Raw genomic sequence first — 11,402 nt, 5'->3', positions numbered from 1 at the left:
CGGTGACAGGGTTCTGAAAGCACAGACAGCTGTGTGTGGCACAGCTAGCCTCTGTCATTCATTCACCAGCCTCGAAAGAGCGGCAGTAGACAAGCATCTTGTAGAAGTCACTAAACCAAGGATGTGTAGAAGTGGGAACACACAAGCACATGCACACACGACACACACACACGGCACACACACACGGCACACATACACATGCCCGCCCACACACACCCACACACCCAGGACTACGTGAAGGTTGCTTCATGTTTTATTCAGAAGTCTCCATTAGAGCGATAGAAGAGCAGACTTGAAAGGGCCTGCAGCTTTCTGCAGACAGACTAACTGCCTCACTCTCAAGGTGTTACTGTCTCACTGAGGAACATGTGATGACAATCTGCTCTGATTTGGAGCCACAGGAGGTAGACACAGTGTCAGTGCCATCATTGAGCTCCACATAGAAAGAGAGAGAGATGAAAAAATAATAATAATTAAAGGCTGAATCAATATTTTATCATTGCCATGTCATGTTGACTCTGGCAGTTGAATAAAGGTTCTGCCTGCTCTGGCAGCTCTTCCCAGGATATTAGTGGAACAGAGGAGCTGTCAGGTGTGTCTGGATTCCCTGTACCTGTGTTTGCAGTCAGTCCGGTCATCAGGCAAACTGGTTTTCAAACGTTTTATTGTCATTTCTATGAAGCTTTATGCACAACACAATGTAAACAGAAAAATGTTATTGATCGAAAAAAAAAAATGTTTCAGCTCTGAATTTCCTTCAGCATCAATACAGTGAATTGAATCAAACAATATTCTTTTGTGGCATTGGTTTAGACCATGCAAACCCTATCAAATCAAATTAAACTCTTACAGTTGAACTACAGTAGTTCTCTTACTAACAACATATAACAATGTACACACATACATGTTTGAACACGACATCAGTCTGTTCACCTAACAATTAATGAACCACTTTTCTCGGGTGGGTGAAATGTTGCCTTCTCTGCTCCTCTGTACGGCCTGCAGTTACAACAATACGACAACCAAACTTCACTCCTCAAAAACAAGACTGTGTGATGTCACCGAGCTGTGAAATGTGCCATTGTGGACTCTGTGTTTCTGTTGACTCACCCTAGCTTATGAACAACCAGCACGGCCCCTGACAGAACAGCCATGACCAGAAGCACATAGCCCAAGAGGTGCACCAACTGGTCTGAAAGGAGACAAAGATCTGTTTGGTTATGAAGGAATGAACAGTAGCCCAACAGCATGCCCTGACTCTGAAGGCAGACATTGAATCCTGACTCAGTGAAATCAAATTTCCCGCAAGGTTGTGATGACAAATCAATTGAGGTGAAGTTAAAAGTTCGGACCCATACTGTGTAATCGTCGTCAAGCAAACACATGATCTACCAGAGGAAGGACTTTTATACACGTACCACTCATCCAGCTGTGAGTTTGGGGTCCACTCACAAGGTCTGGCCGGTGAGAGGAACCGGTCGCTTCCAACACTGGAACTGAACACAAGCACCTTTACAGACCGCCATTACGAAAGCGACTCCTTGAAGATCACAACAATAACGTCAGAGAAAAGGCTTCCAAGACAAATCCCTATCCACTCACGCTGGTAGAGCGAGTGGTTGAGGAGCGCGTGGTGCAGCGCGGTGCAGCGCTGCAGGCCCTGCTGGTCCAGACCCCGGCACGTGCAGCGCTGCCGGAGGGGGGTCCCCGCGCTGGCCACCAGAGCGGACAGACAGCCAGGGTGCTGCCTCAGGAGGAGGGTGGGGTCCAGGAGGGAGAGGCAGACGGAGGACAGGGAGGCACCGCAAGGACGGTCCTCCTCAGACCAGCACTGGGACAGGAGCCCCTCCAACACGGGCCTGGGGGAGGGGAGGGGAGAGTGGAGGGGAGGGGAGGGGAGGGGAGGGGAGGGGAGGGGAGGGGAGGGGAGGGGAGGGGAGGGGAGGGGAGGGGAGGGGAGGGGAGAGGAGAGGAGAGGAGAGGAGAGGAGAGGAGAGGAGAGGAGAGGAGAGGAGAGGAGAGGAGAGGAGAGGAGAGGAGAGGAGAGGAGAGGAGAGGAGAGGAGAGGAGAGGAGAGGAGAGGAGAGGAGAGGAGAGGGGGGCTTAGAGCTCCACACCAGGACGGGGTGTGTGTGAGTGAGCTTGGGTGAGGTTGTGTGTGTGTGTGTGTGTGTGTGCGTGTGTTTGGAGAGGACAAGGGGAAATCCGACCCAAGGTGTCACATTATTTCACACAAAATTATTTGACAAATTATCTTTGCTTTATTATGATCAAGTTTTGTGTTTGAATGTTCAAATAAGTAATAGTCTAACTAGCAACCTGATGCAAAGTTATTGTGCACCTAAAGTAAGGTAATGTACCCAAAGTTTATTACCCCAAATATGATGTTGTCATCATACATTCCTCGCCAATACTGCATAAACCAAACTGTGGAAATGCTGTGACTGAAATCCTCTAGAGGATCTTCCCTATGCACTCTACATCTGGACAGCCCTCCCTCAACCTGTTGTTAAAGGCAGGATAGGACATGAAGCAAGAAGAAGCACTTTTGTCATATTTGCTGAATTAACGTCCTGATAACTACCAAATAAAAGGTTTGACTGTAAAATGAAATCAATCTGATGTCCGGGGCGTGGCTGGACTGTAATAAACACGACCATCATTGAACCAAGATCAGACCGGCACAGATGATTGGACGGCATTCGAACCGAATGCAATGATTGGAATGAGTAGACTTGTCTGTCTACTTCCCGGCAGTAGTCAGGCGGTGTTCATGTGTTTTGGAGGAGTGGCTTTGAAGGGAGGGATATGAGTTATTAACAATGTATTAGTGCTTTCAAACTCAAGCTAAAATGGTTCCGTTTGCAGAACCTGTCTCTCCTGCCTTGAATTACCTTGTTGTTAGTATTATCTGCTCTGCTCCGAATCCATTTGAGTTAACTTAACAGTCCTTCAGGTCCAACAAGCTAACTGTTGTTACCATAATGTAAATGCTAACTACACTTGATTAATAAAAGGGAAACGTGACATTTGGATACATGCTCTGCCTCTGTGGACCAGCCGAAGGCCTTACTTTAATTTCATGTGTTTAGCAAAAGTAGTTTCCAATTTGCATGTCATCATTCATTTTATTGTATGTCACTATACTGTCAGTTTGACTCTCAAGTACAAATACAATGTTGGTGAACTGAAGATGAAATCTGGATATTATCATTGGATCAACGAGATCTGGATATTGGATCCTGGTTGTTAATTATGGAGGACTAAATGTACCTAAATTAAATGCATAAATACTTAAATAAATGAATACTTAAATAAATAAATAAATAAATAAATAACTAGACATTTCTTAAGTGATGTTAACATTTATGTCATTGTTAACATGTGGCCTGTTCTCAGTCACATTCATTGATGCAAGCGCATGATCAGGTAGAGGGTCAGAGAAGTGTGTGTGTGTTTTGGTTGTGCCAGGCTGCCAGCACCGTTCTACAGCTCCACACCAGGCATTAACCTTTACAGGTTACGTTTTAGGGCCATTTAAAAATGTTCAGGAAAAAACACTGTTTTATAAAGCATTAAACACTGCAGTTTCATGAGGACAGCTCTATCAAATGACTTATGCCCCTTCATTTAAAATGAAATGCATCTTTTCCTTTGCAAAGGGGCGGGACATAACCAGTTTTATCAAAGTCCCGCCCCTTTGCATTTAAAACGAAATGCACATTTATTTTCCTTTGCAAAGGGTCGGGACATAAACAATTGCACAGAGCTATCCTTATTGGACTGAAATGTTTTAATCTTCAAACACTGTGATTGGACACTTGAGAGCAAACTGTCAGACCTGAGCTGTTAATCAAGTATTAGACCTATTTAGTCTTATTGAAACACAAATGGGCAAATCTATTGGTAAAATTTGGCCTGTTTTCACTCAAGTTCATGGAATAAAACGCATGATCAGTTAGGGGGTCAGAGAAGTGTGTGTGTCTTGGTTGTTTCTGCCTGCACCAGTAGATCAAAAATACTAAGCCCTTACAAGTTAGGCTAACCGAAGTAACGTTCAAGTTGGATGTTCGGAGTTTGCAAATCTACTAACTGAAAGGCTATTCATCTCACCGTGTACTAACTGGATGAGAGCGTCCGATGCTACGCGACAGTCGTACGCTGTCATCCAGTTAGTACAATTTAGTAATGTGAACCTTAAGGTGAACGACACGGTGCCACTCTGAGAATTCCAGATGAAAGTTACACAATTAACGAAACATTACGATGAGGGAACTTTTTAGTTAATAGATTTGCAAACTCAGAACATCACTTGAGAAGTTGAGCGCAAACTGTAAAGTGTCCAATCACAGTGTTTGAAGAGTAAAACATTTCAGTCCAATAAGGACCGCTCTGTGCAACTGCGTATGTCCCGCCCCTTTGCAAAGGAAAATAAATGTGCATTTTATTTTAAATGAAAAGGGGCGGGACAGAAGCCATTTGATAGAGCTGTCATCATGGAACTGCAGTGTTTTATGCTTTATAAAACACGGTATTTTCCTGAACATGTTTAAATCGCCCTAAAGCGTAACCTGTAAAGGTTTATGTCTGGTGTGGGGCTGTAGAACGGTGCTGGCACAACCAAAACACACACACTTCTCCGATCCTCTACCTGATCATGCGTTTTATTCTGAGAACTGATTTATACTGAGAACAGGGCACATGTTAACAGTGTAACATAAATATTCTGAGAACTGATTTATACTGAGAACAGGGCACATGTTAACAGTGTAACATAAATGTTACAGTATCATCACTTAATAGATGTCTTTTTATTTATCTAAGCATTTACTTATTTAAGTATTTATTTAAGTATTTATTTATGTATTTAATTTTGGCACACGTAGTCCTCCATAGTGGTAGGTTAAGGAGGACGTCCTCCCCAGGAGCATCATTTTGTGTATTTTGGCCGGTAACAGATTAGCATAACAAATATTGAAGTAGGAGATCCCTCCTTGCAGCAGGAGCACCCCGTCACACACACGCACACACACACACACACTCTGACCCCCTCTTGCCTACCCAGGTGTTGCTATTGAAGCAATTTAATCAGAATGTCTATAATGGATTGTCTTCCTAAGAAGAGAGATTAACAAATATATATATATATATATATATATATATATATATATATATATATATATATATATATATATATACATATACATATATATATATATATATATATATATATATACATATATATATATATATATATATATACATATATGACATATATATAGGAATGACATATAAGAAAACATGACCAAATCTCAATATATATATATATATATATATATATATATATATATATATATATATATATATATATATATATATATATATATATATATATATATATATATATATATATATTGAGATTTGGTCATGTTTTCTTTACAAGCTATTCCTCTTTTCATATTTTGATCATCCTCCTGCCTCTCAAACATACATGAGGAGCAAGCCGCTCTGCCTCTATGGACCAGCGTCTACTGGTGTGTGTGTGTGTGTGTGTGTGTGTGAGAGAGAGAGAGTCCCTGAGGGCATGCGTGTGTGTCCTCAGGTGTCCATCAGACCTGCAGGTGGAGTCCTCCAGACATCCGTCCACCTTTCCCAGACACGTCTGCTCCTCCTCCTCCTCCTCCTCCTCTGCCCCACATCTGCCGGAGTGCAGTGAGTGTTGGACGCCCTGGCAGTCCTGGTCCCCAGGCTCACACTGGCACATCCCCAGCCCCAGGGCCACTTCTGCGGCCAGGCCCCGGTAGAAGGCCTGGGTGACTCGGGCACACTGGCTGTTTTGGCAGGGTTTGGAGGAACAGGTCTGGATGACAGGAACCAGCTGTCTGTTACACGTATTGTCCTGGATGCAGACAGACATCTGCTGTAGACAGGACCCGCCCCTGCTGGGCCCTGGGAGACCAGGAGGGGAAAGATCTGGAAAGACACGTTTAATAGTACAGCATGTGAATGTTTTTTGCCCGGCTCACGATTTAAAAGGAAACGACTCATACACCAATATCTCATCATGTGCTGATGTACAGCAGTAATGGCCGTTACCTTGGAGACGGTTGGTTTCCCAGTCCATTGGAGGAGTCATCTTCTGTTCAGCTGTTGTACCTATCGTAGTGAAAAGAACCATTTACATGTATATGACAAAGCACCTATAGTACTGATAATCTAGAGTAACCTATAGGTGTACAGCCAAAAACAACCCTGTTGATTTGAAGACTATTAAATTCTCTCAATCTCCTCTCTCAATCTCCTCTCTCAATCTCCTCTCTCATTTCTCTCCTCTCCTCCGTTTCCTACTTCTCTCCTCTACTTTTTGTAATTGCATCCATGTCAGTTAAGAGATGACCAATGGCAACAATGCTGATGATGTCCCGGCCTCCCTTGGGCCCTACCCTCCAGCAGGGGCTCTCCTGTGGTGCCCCCGGGCCCCAGGACAGATGAGGGCCGCAGGGCCACGCCAGCGCCAGGCCTCCCCATCAGGCGTTCCCCTTCACCAACTGCTGTCCTCTCACTGTCTCCGGACTGCTGGGCTGTTGGCCCCTCCAGTCACCACAGTCACCGTGCCAGCTGGAGGCTGTACCCTTGGCCTCTGCTCTGCCTCTCTGACTGGCCTCTGCTCTGCCTCTCTGACTGGCCTCTGCTCTGCCTCTCTGACTGGCCTCTGCTCTGCCTCTCTGACTGGCCTCTGCTCTGCCTCTCTGACTGGCTGGCCTCTCTGATCTCTCACCTCCTTCTTCCTGGGATTGGCTAATTCACCAACATAGGCTGTAGCTACACTCACTCACTCCACTTCCCAATGAGAGGTTCAAATACTGCCAAAGTGTGTGGATCACGTACGCATGTGTGTGAGTGTGTGTGTGTGTGTATGCATGTGTACATACAGTATATACATACATGGCATTGTTTGTTCCATATCCATTACCTGGGTGTGGGTGGTTAAGAAAGTATATAATATTACACGTAATAAGCACCACAAACAAAGCAGTGTCTAGGGAGTCAGGTGGCTGAGCGGTTAGAGAGTCGGGCTAGTAATCAGAAGGTTGCTGGTTCGATTCCCGGCTGTGCAAAATGACGTTGTGTCCCCTCTAAGTCGCTCTGGGTAAGAGTGTCTGCTAAATGACTAAATGTAAATGTAACTCCAGGTATTCTTACTGAGGTACTCTATCCTTCACACCTGAGTAGTAGAGATTTCTCACCAGAAACCTTGTCCTGATATACACCTGCTGGGGATACAGGTTATAATAGCTAAAACACGTCTTTTCCACATGAGACCAGAGATGGAGACCTTGGGCCTCATTCTCGAACACAGTTAAAAATAATTTAAGAAAGAATTTCTTCTGAATTGGATTTAGGAAAACATTTGCCATTCATGAAAATTTTCTCATCTGGGATTTGTTCTGAACTTCAGAAGACTTTGAGAACTCAAAATAGCAGTCGTAAATCGTTCAGAGTGGTCTCAAATGCGATTCCTTAAAAAAACACAAGGATTAAAGGAATGACATTTAAGAAAAGTCTGTGTTTGAAGTGTTAATGAAGTTATGAGAAATAGTTGGTGATTGCGTTCACATCAACTCTAGACTAGCCGTTTTATCATTTAACCAATGAGTTATTGATATCCAAAATTCGAATTCTTGATATCATGAATTGCATTTTGGATATCAAAAATTCATTTTTGGATATCAAGAATTCAAATCTGGATATCAAGAATTCAAATCTGGATATCAAGAATTCAAATTCTTGATATCAACAATTCATTGGTTAAATGATAAAACGGCTTGTCATACTTACTAAAAAAGCTTAGAATTGTATTTTTGATATAAATAATTAATTGATTAAATGATAAAATGGCTTGCCATAACAGACATCCTCGGATTTAAATAATTATAATAATTAACCTTGCTTAGTGTGCACGCTGTTATATCCAGTGGAGAACAATTCCACTGCTCATTTTATTGGTATGATGTTGCTTTTCGCTCGGACATACAGTCAGGTCCATAAATATTTGGACATTGACACAATTTTCATCATTTTGGCTCTGCATACCATCACAATGGATTTGAAATGAAACAATCAAGATGTGCTTTAAGTGCAGACTTTCAGCTTTAATTTCAGGGTTATTTACATCCAAATCAGGTGAACAGTGTAGGAATTACAGCACATTTGATATGTGCCCCCCCCCCCCCTTTTTAAGGGACCAAAAGTAATTGGACAATTGGCTGCTCAGCTGTTCCATGGCGAGGTGTATGTTATTCCCTCATAAAGGGAGTTCGTTATTTCATTGACAAGGAGCAGATAAAAGGTCTAGAGTTCATTTCAAGTATGGTATTTGTGTTTGGAATCTGTTGCTGTCAACTCTCAATATGAAGTCCAAAGAGCTGTCACCATCAGTGAAGCAAGCCATCGTTAGGCTGAAAAATCTAAACAAACCTATCAGAGAGATAGCAAAAACATTAGGTGTGGCCAAGTCAACTGTTTGGTACATTCTTAAAAAGAAAGAATGCACTGGTGAGCACAGCAACACCAAAAGACCCGTAAGAACACGGAAAACAACTATGGTGGATGACTTTCCCTGGTGAAGAAAAACCCCTTCACAACAGTTGGCCAGATCAAGAACACTCTCCAGGAGGTAGGCGTATCTGTGTCAAAGTCAACAATTAAGAGAAGACTTCACCTGAGTAAATACAGAGGGTTCACCACAAGATGTAAACCATTGGTGAGTCTCAAAAACAGGAAGACCAGATTAGAGTTTGCCAAAAAAACATGTAAAAGAGCCTGTACAGTTCTGGAACAACATCCTATGGACAGATGAGACCAAGATCAACTTGTACCAGAATGATGGGAAGAGAAGAGTATGGAGAAGGGAAGGAACTGCTCGTGATCCAAAGCATACCACCTCATCAGTGAAGCATGGTGGAGGTAGTGTTATGGCGTGGGCATGTATGGCTGCCAATGGAACTGGTTCCCTTGTATTTATCGATGATGTGACTTCTGACAAAAGCAGTAGGATGAATTCTGAAGTGTTTCGGGTAATATTATCTGCTCAGATTCAGCCAAATGCTTCAGAACTCATAGGACGGCGCTTCACAGTGCAGATGGACAATGACCCGAAGCATACTGCGAAAGCAACCAAAGAGTTTTTTAAGGCAAAGAAGTGAAATGTTCTGCAATGGCCAAGTCAATCATCTGACCTAAATCCAATTGAGCATGCATTTCACTTGCTAAAGACAAAACTGAAGGGAAATGCTCCAAGAACAAGCAGGAACTGAAGACAGTTGCAGTAGAGGCCTGGCAGAGCATCACCAGGGACTAAACCCAGCGTCTGGTGATGTCTATGGGTTCCAGACTCCAGGCTTTCATTGACTGCAAAGGATTTGCAACCAAGTATTAAAAGTGACAATTAGATTTATGATTATGTTAGTTTGTCCAATTATTTTTGGTCCCTTAAAAAGGGAGGGGCCACATATAAAATGTGCTGTAATTCCTACACCGTTCACCTGATTTGGATGTAAATACCCTGACATTAAAGCTGAAAGTCTGCACTTAAAGCACATCTTGATTGTTTAATTTCAAATCTATTGTGGTGGTATACAAAGCCAAAATAATGAAAATTGTGTCAATGTCCAAATATTTATGGACCTGACTGTAACTTGCTTCCTGTTGCTTTCCTAATTGTGTCGATTCTGACTGCACACGTCACTGCTGTTGCGTGCCATTATAAGGAGCTGTCGGGGCGTGTATGTATACAAATTCAGGAGCATGAGGACACGCTTTCAATTTTAAAAACTCTTCCTGGGGAGCACAGCTCAGATAACTTCTGCTGCGTAGGAACACATTTTCAAGCGTTCATGAATTTGGCGGATGTCTTATTCTTACGTTGTTTTTCCGAAGCCCGTAAGAAGCATTTCAGAAGAAACTTCAGAAAATGGTTGAGAATGAGGCCCCTTGTTCTACAACACGTCTGCTCTACATGAGACCAGAGATGGACACCTTGTCCTTGTACACGCCTTATAGAGAGCAGAGGATCACCTGTGCGTGTGTGTGGAAGGCAGTGTGTGTGCAGCTGTCTGAGCAGGGTGCAGGGCCGCTCTCCCTCCCAGGGGCAGAGGCAGGGGCGCAGGTCTGGGTGGCCCTCCGTCAAGGAGCGCAGGGTGAGGGCACACCAACGCCAGCCTTTCATTTGGCAAGCTCCATCTAGGACCACACACAAAGGAGGGACGTTGAAAAACAGGATTTTCACAAGCTGATGAATACACACACGTCTGTATTGATATCTGTTCGGGGAAACAAGTGCTGTGTGTGGCTGTATGTGTGTGTGTGGCTGTGTGTGTGTGTGTGTGCTGCTGTGTGTGTGTGTGGCTGTGTGTGTGTGTGTGTGTGTGGCTGTGTGTGGCTGTGTGTGTGTGTGGCTGTGTGTGTGTGTGTGTGTGTCTTCTCAAGTTCCATATTGGTCAACACAGCAGGTTATTATAGTGTAGAGGTTCATGTTTAATCTGTGGGTTTGCTTTTCACATCCTTGATAGACATGTCTGAGCAAACTGATTCATGAGAAAAATCCTTGACCTTTCTAGATGGTTCTGTAAAGCCAGGGAGAAGCACCCTTGTCTCAGAAGAGGGATTTGGCAGTTCATTATTAATAGGTATTTGAACTATAGAGATGTTTGTTCTCATCAATTGATGTTACTTCAATTTGTTGTAGCGCACTTTCATTCATTTTTTTTTAAATTATTTTTATTTTATTTTTTGCCATACCTCATTGTTTTCCCAGTTTGTGCAAAGCACTTGAACTTGAAATGTGCATTGTAGAGATAAATACAGTTTGTCAGTTTGTCAGACACTAAAAATACACCCAATCCCACTGTGTTTAATGACCACACACACTTAATATTCCAGCTATACCAACTTCAACAAGAACCCATGCTTGAATGTAATGCTGGGTTAGATTCATTAATAATGAGTTTTGAATGCTGCCGTCCGCTGTCCTCCAGGTGTCTGGTGTGAGACAGGTATTAAGCAGGCTACACTGGGCCCCAGGCTGCGGGCTGCACACCTTCCCCGCCTCCCCACAGGAGACAAGAGCTCCACTGGGTGAGACACTTGGTGGATGTCCTGGGGCTTCAGACGTGAGCTAACTGAATGAGAGTATTGCTAGGCGGTCAAACCTAGGTCGCTCTATAGCTGGAATTAGATAACAAACCACACGCCATGGTGGAAAGGTCGTTCCAAATCTAGTTTAGATTTTGATTTATTGTATTTATGTGTGTATATAGATACATATAATTATTATTATTATTTAATTTTTGTACTCACCTTTGCAGATGTGTTGAAGAATTGTGTGGTTGCTGGAACAGAAG

The 11,402-nt window shown here is 43.2% G+C and overlaps 1 long non-coding RNA gene across 1 annotated transcript; it reads right to left on the bottom strand.

The window, feature by feature from the left end:
- Positions 1-727: 727 nt before the first annotated feature.
- On the bottom strand, positions 728-1,542 carry LOC146267688 (uncharacterized). Its single transcript, XR_014768783.1, has 3 exons — positions 1,419-1,542; positions 1,111-1,192; positions 728-999 (listed from the first exon to the last, which is right to left on the bottom strand). It is a non-coding gene; the product is annotated as an uncharacterized LOC146267688 (long non-coding RNA).
- Between the last annotated feature and the right edge of the window lie 9,860 nt (positions 1,543-11,402).

Source organism: Hypomesus nipponensis, chromosome 11 (assembly GCF_054491055.1).
Source record: "Hypomesus nipponensis isolate SF chromosome 11, ASM5449105v1, whole genome shotgun sequence".
Classification (NCBI taxonomy): Eukaryota; Metazoa; Chordata; class Actinopteri; order Osmeriformes; family Osmeridae; genus Hypomesus; species Hypomesus nipponensis.
This window is presented reverse-complemented; position numbering and strand designations above follow the sequence as displayed.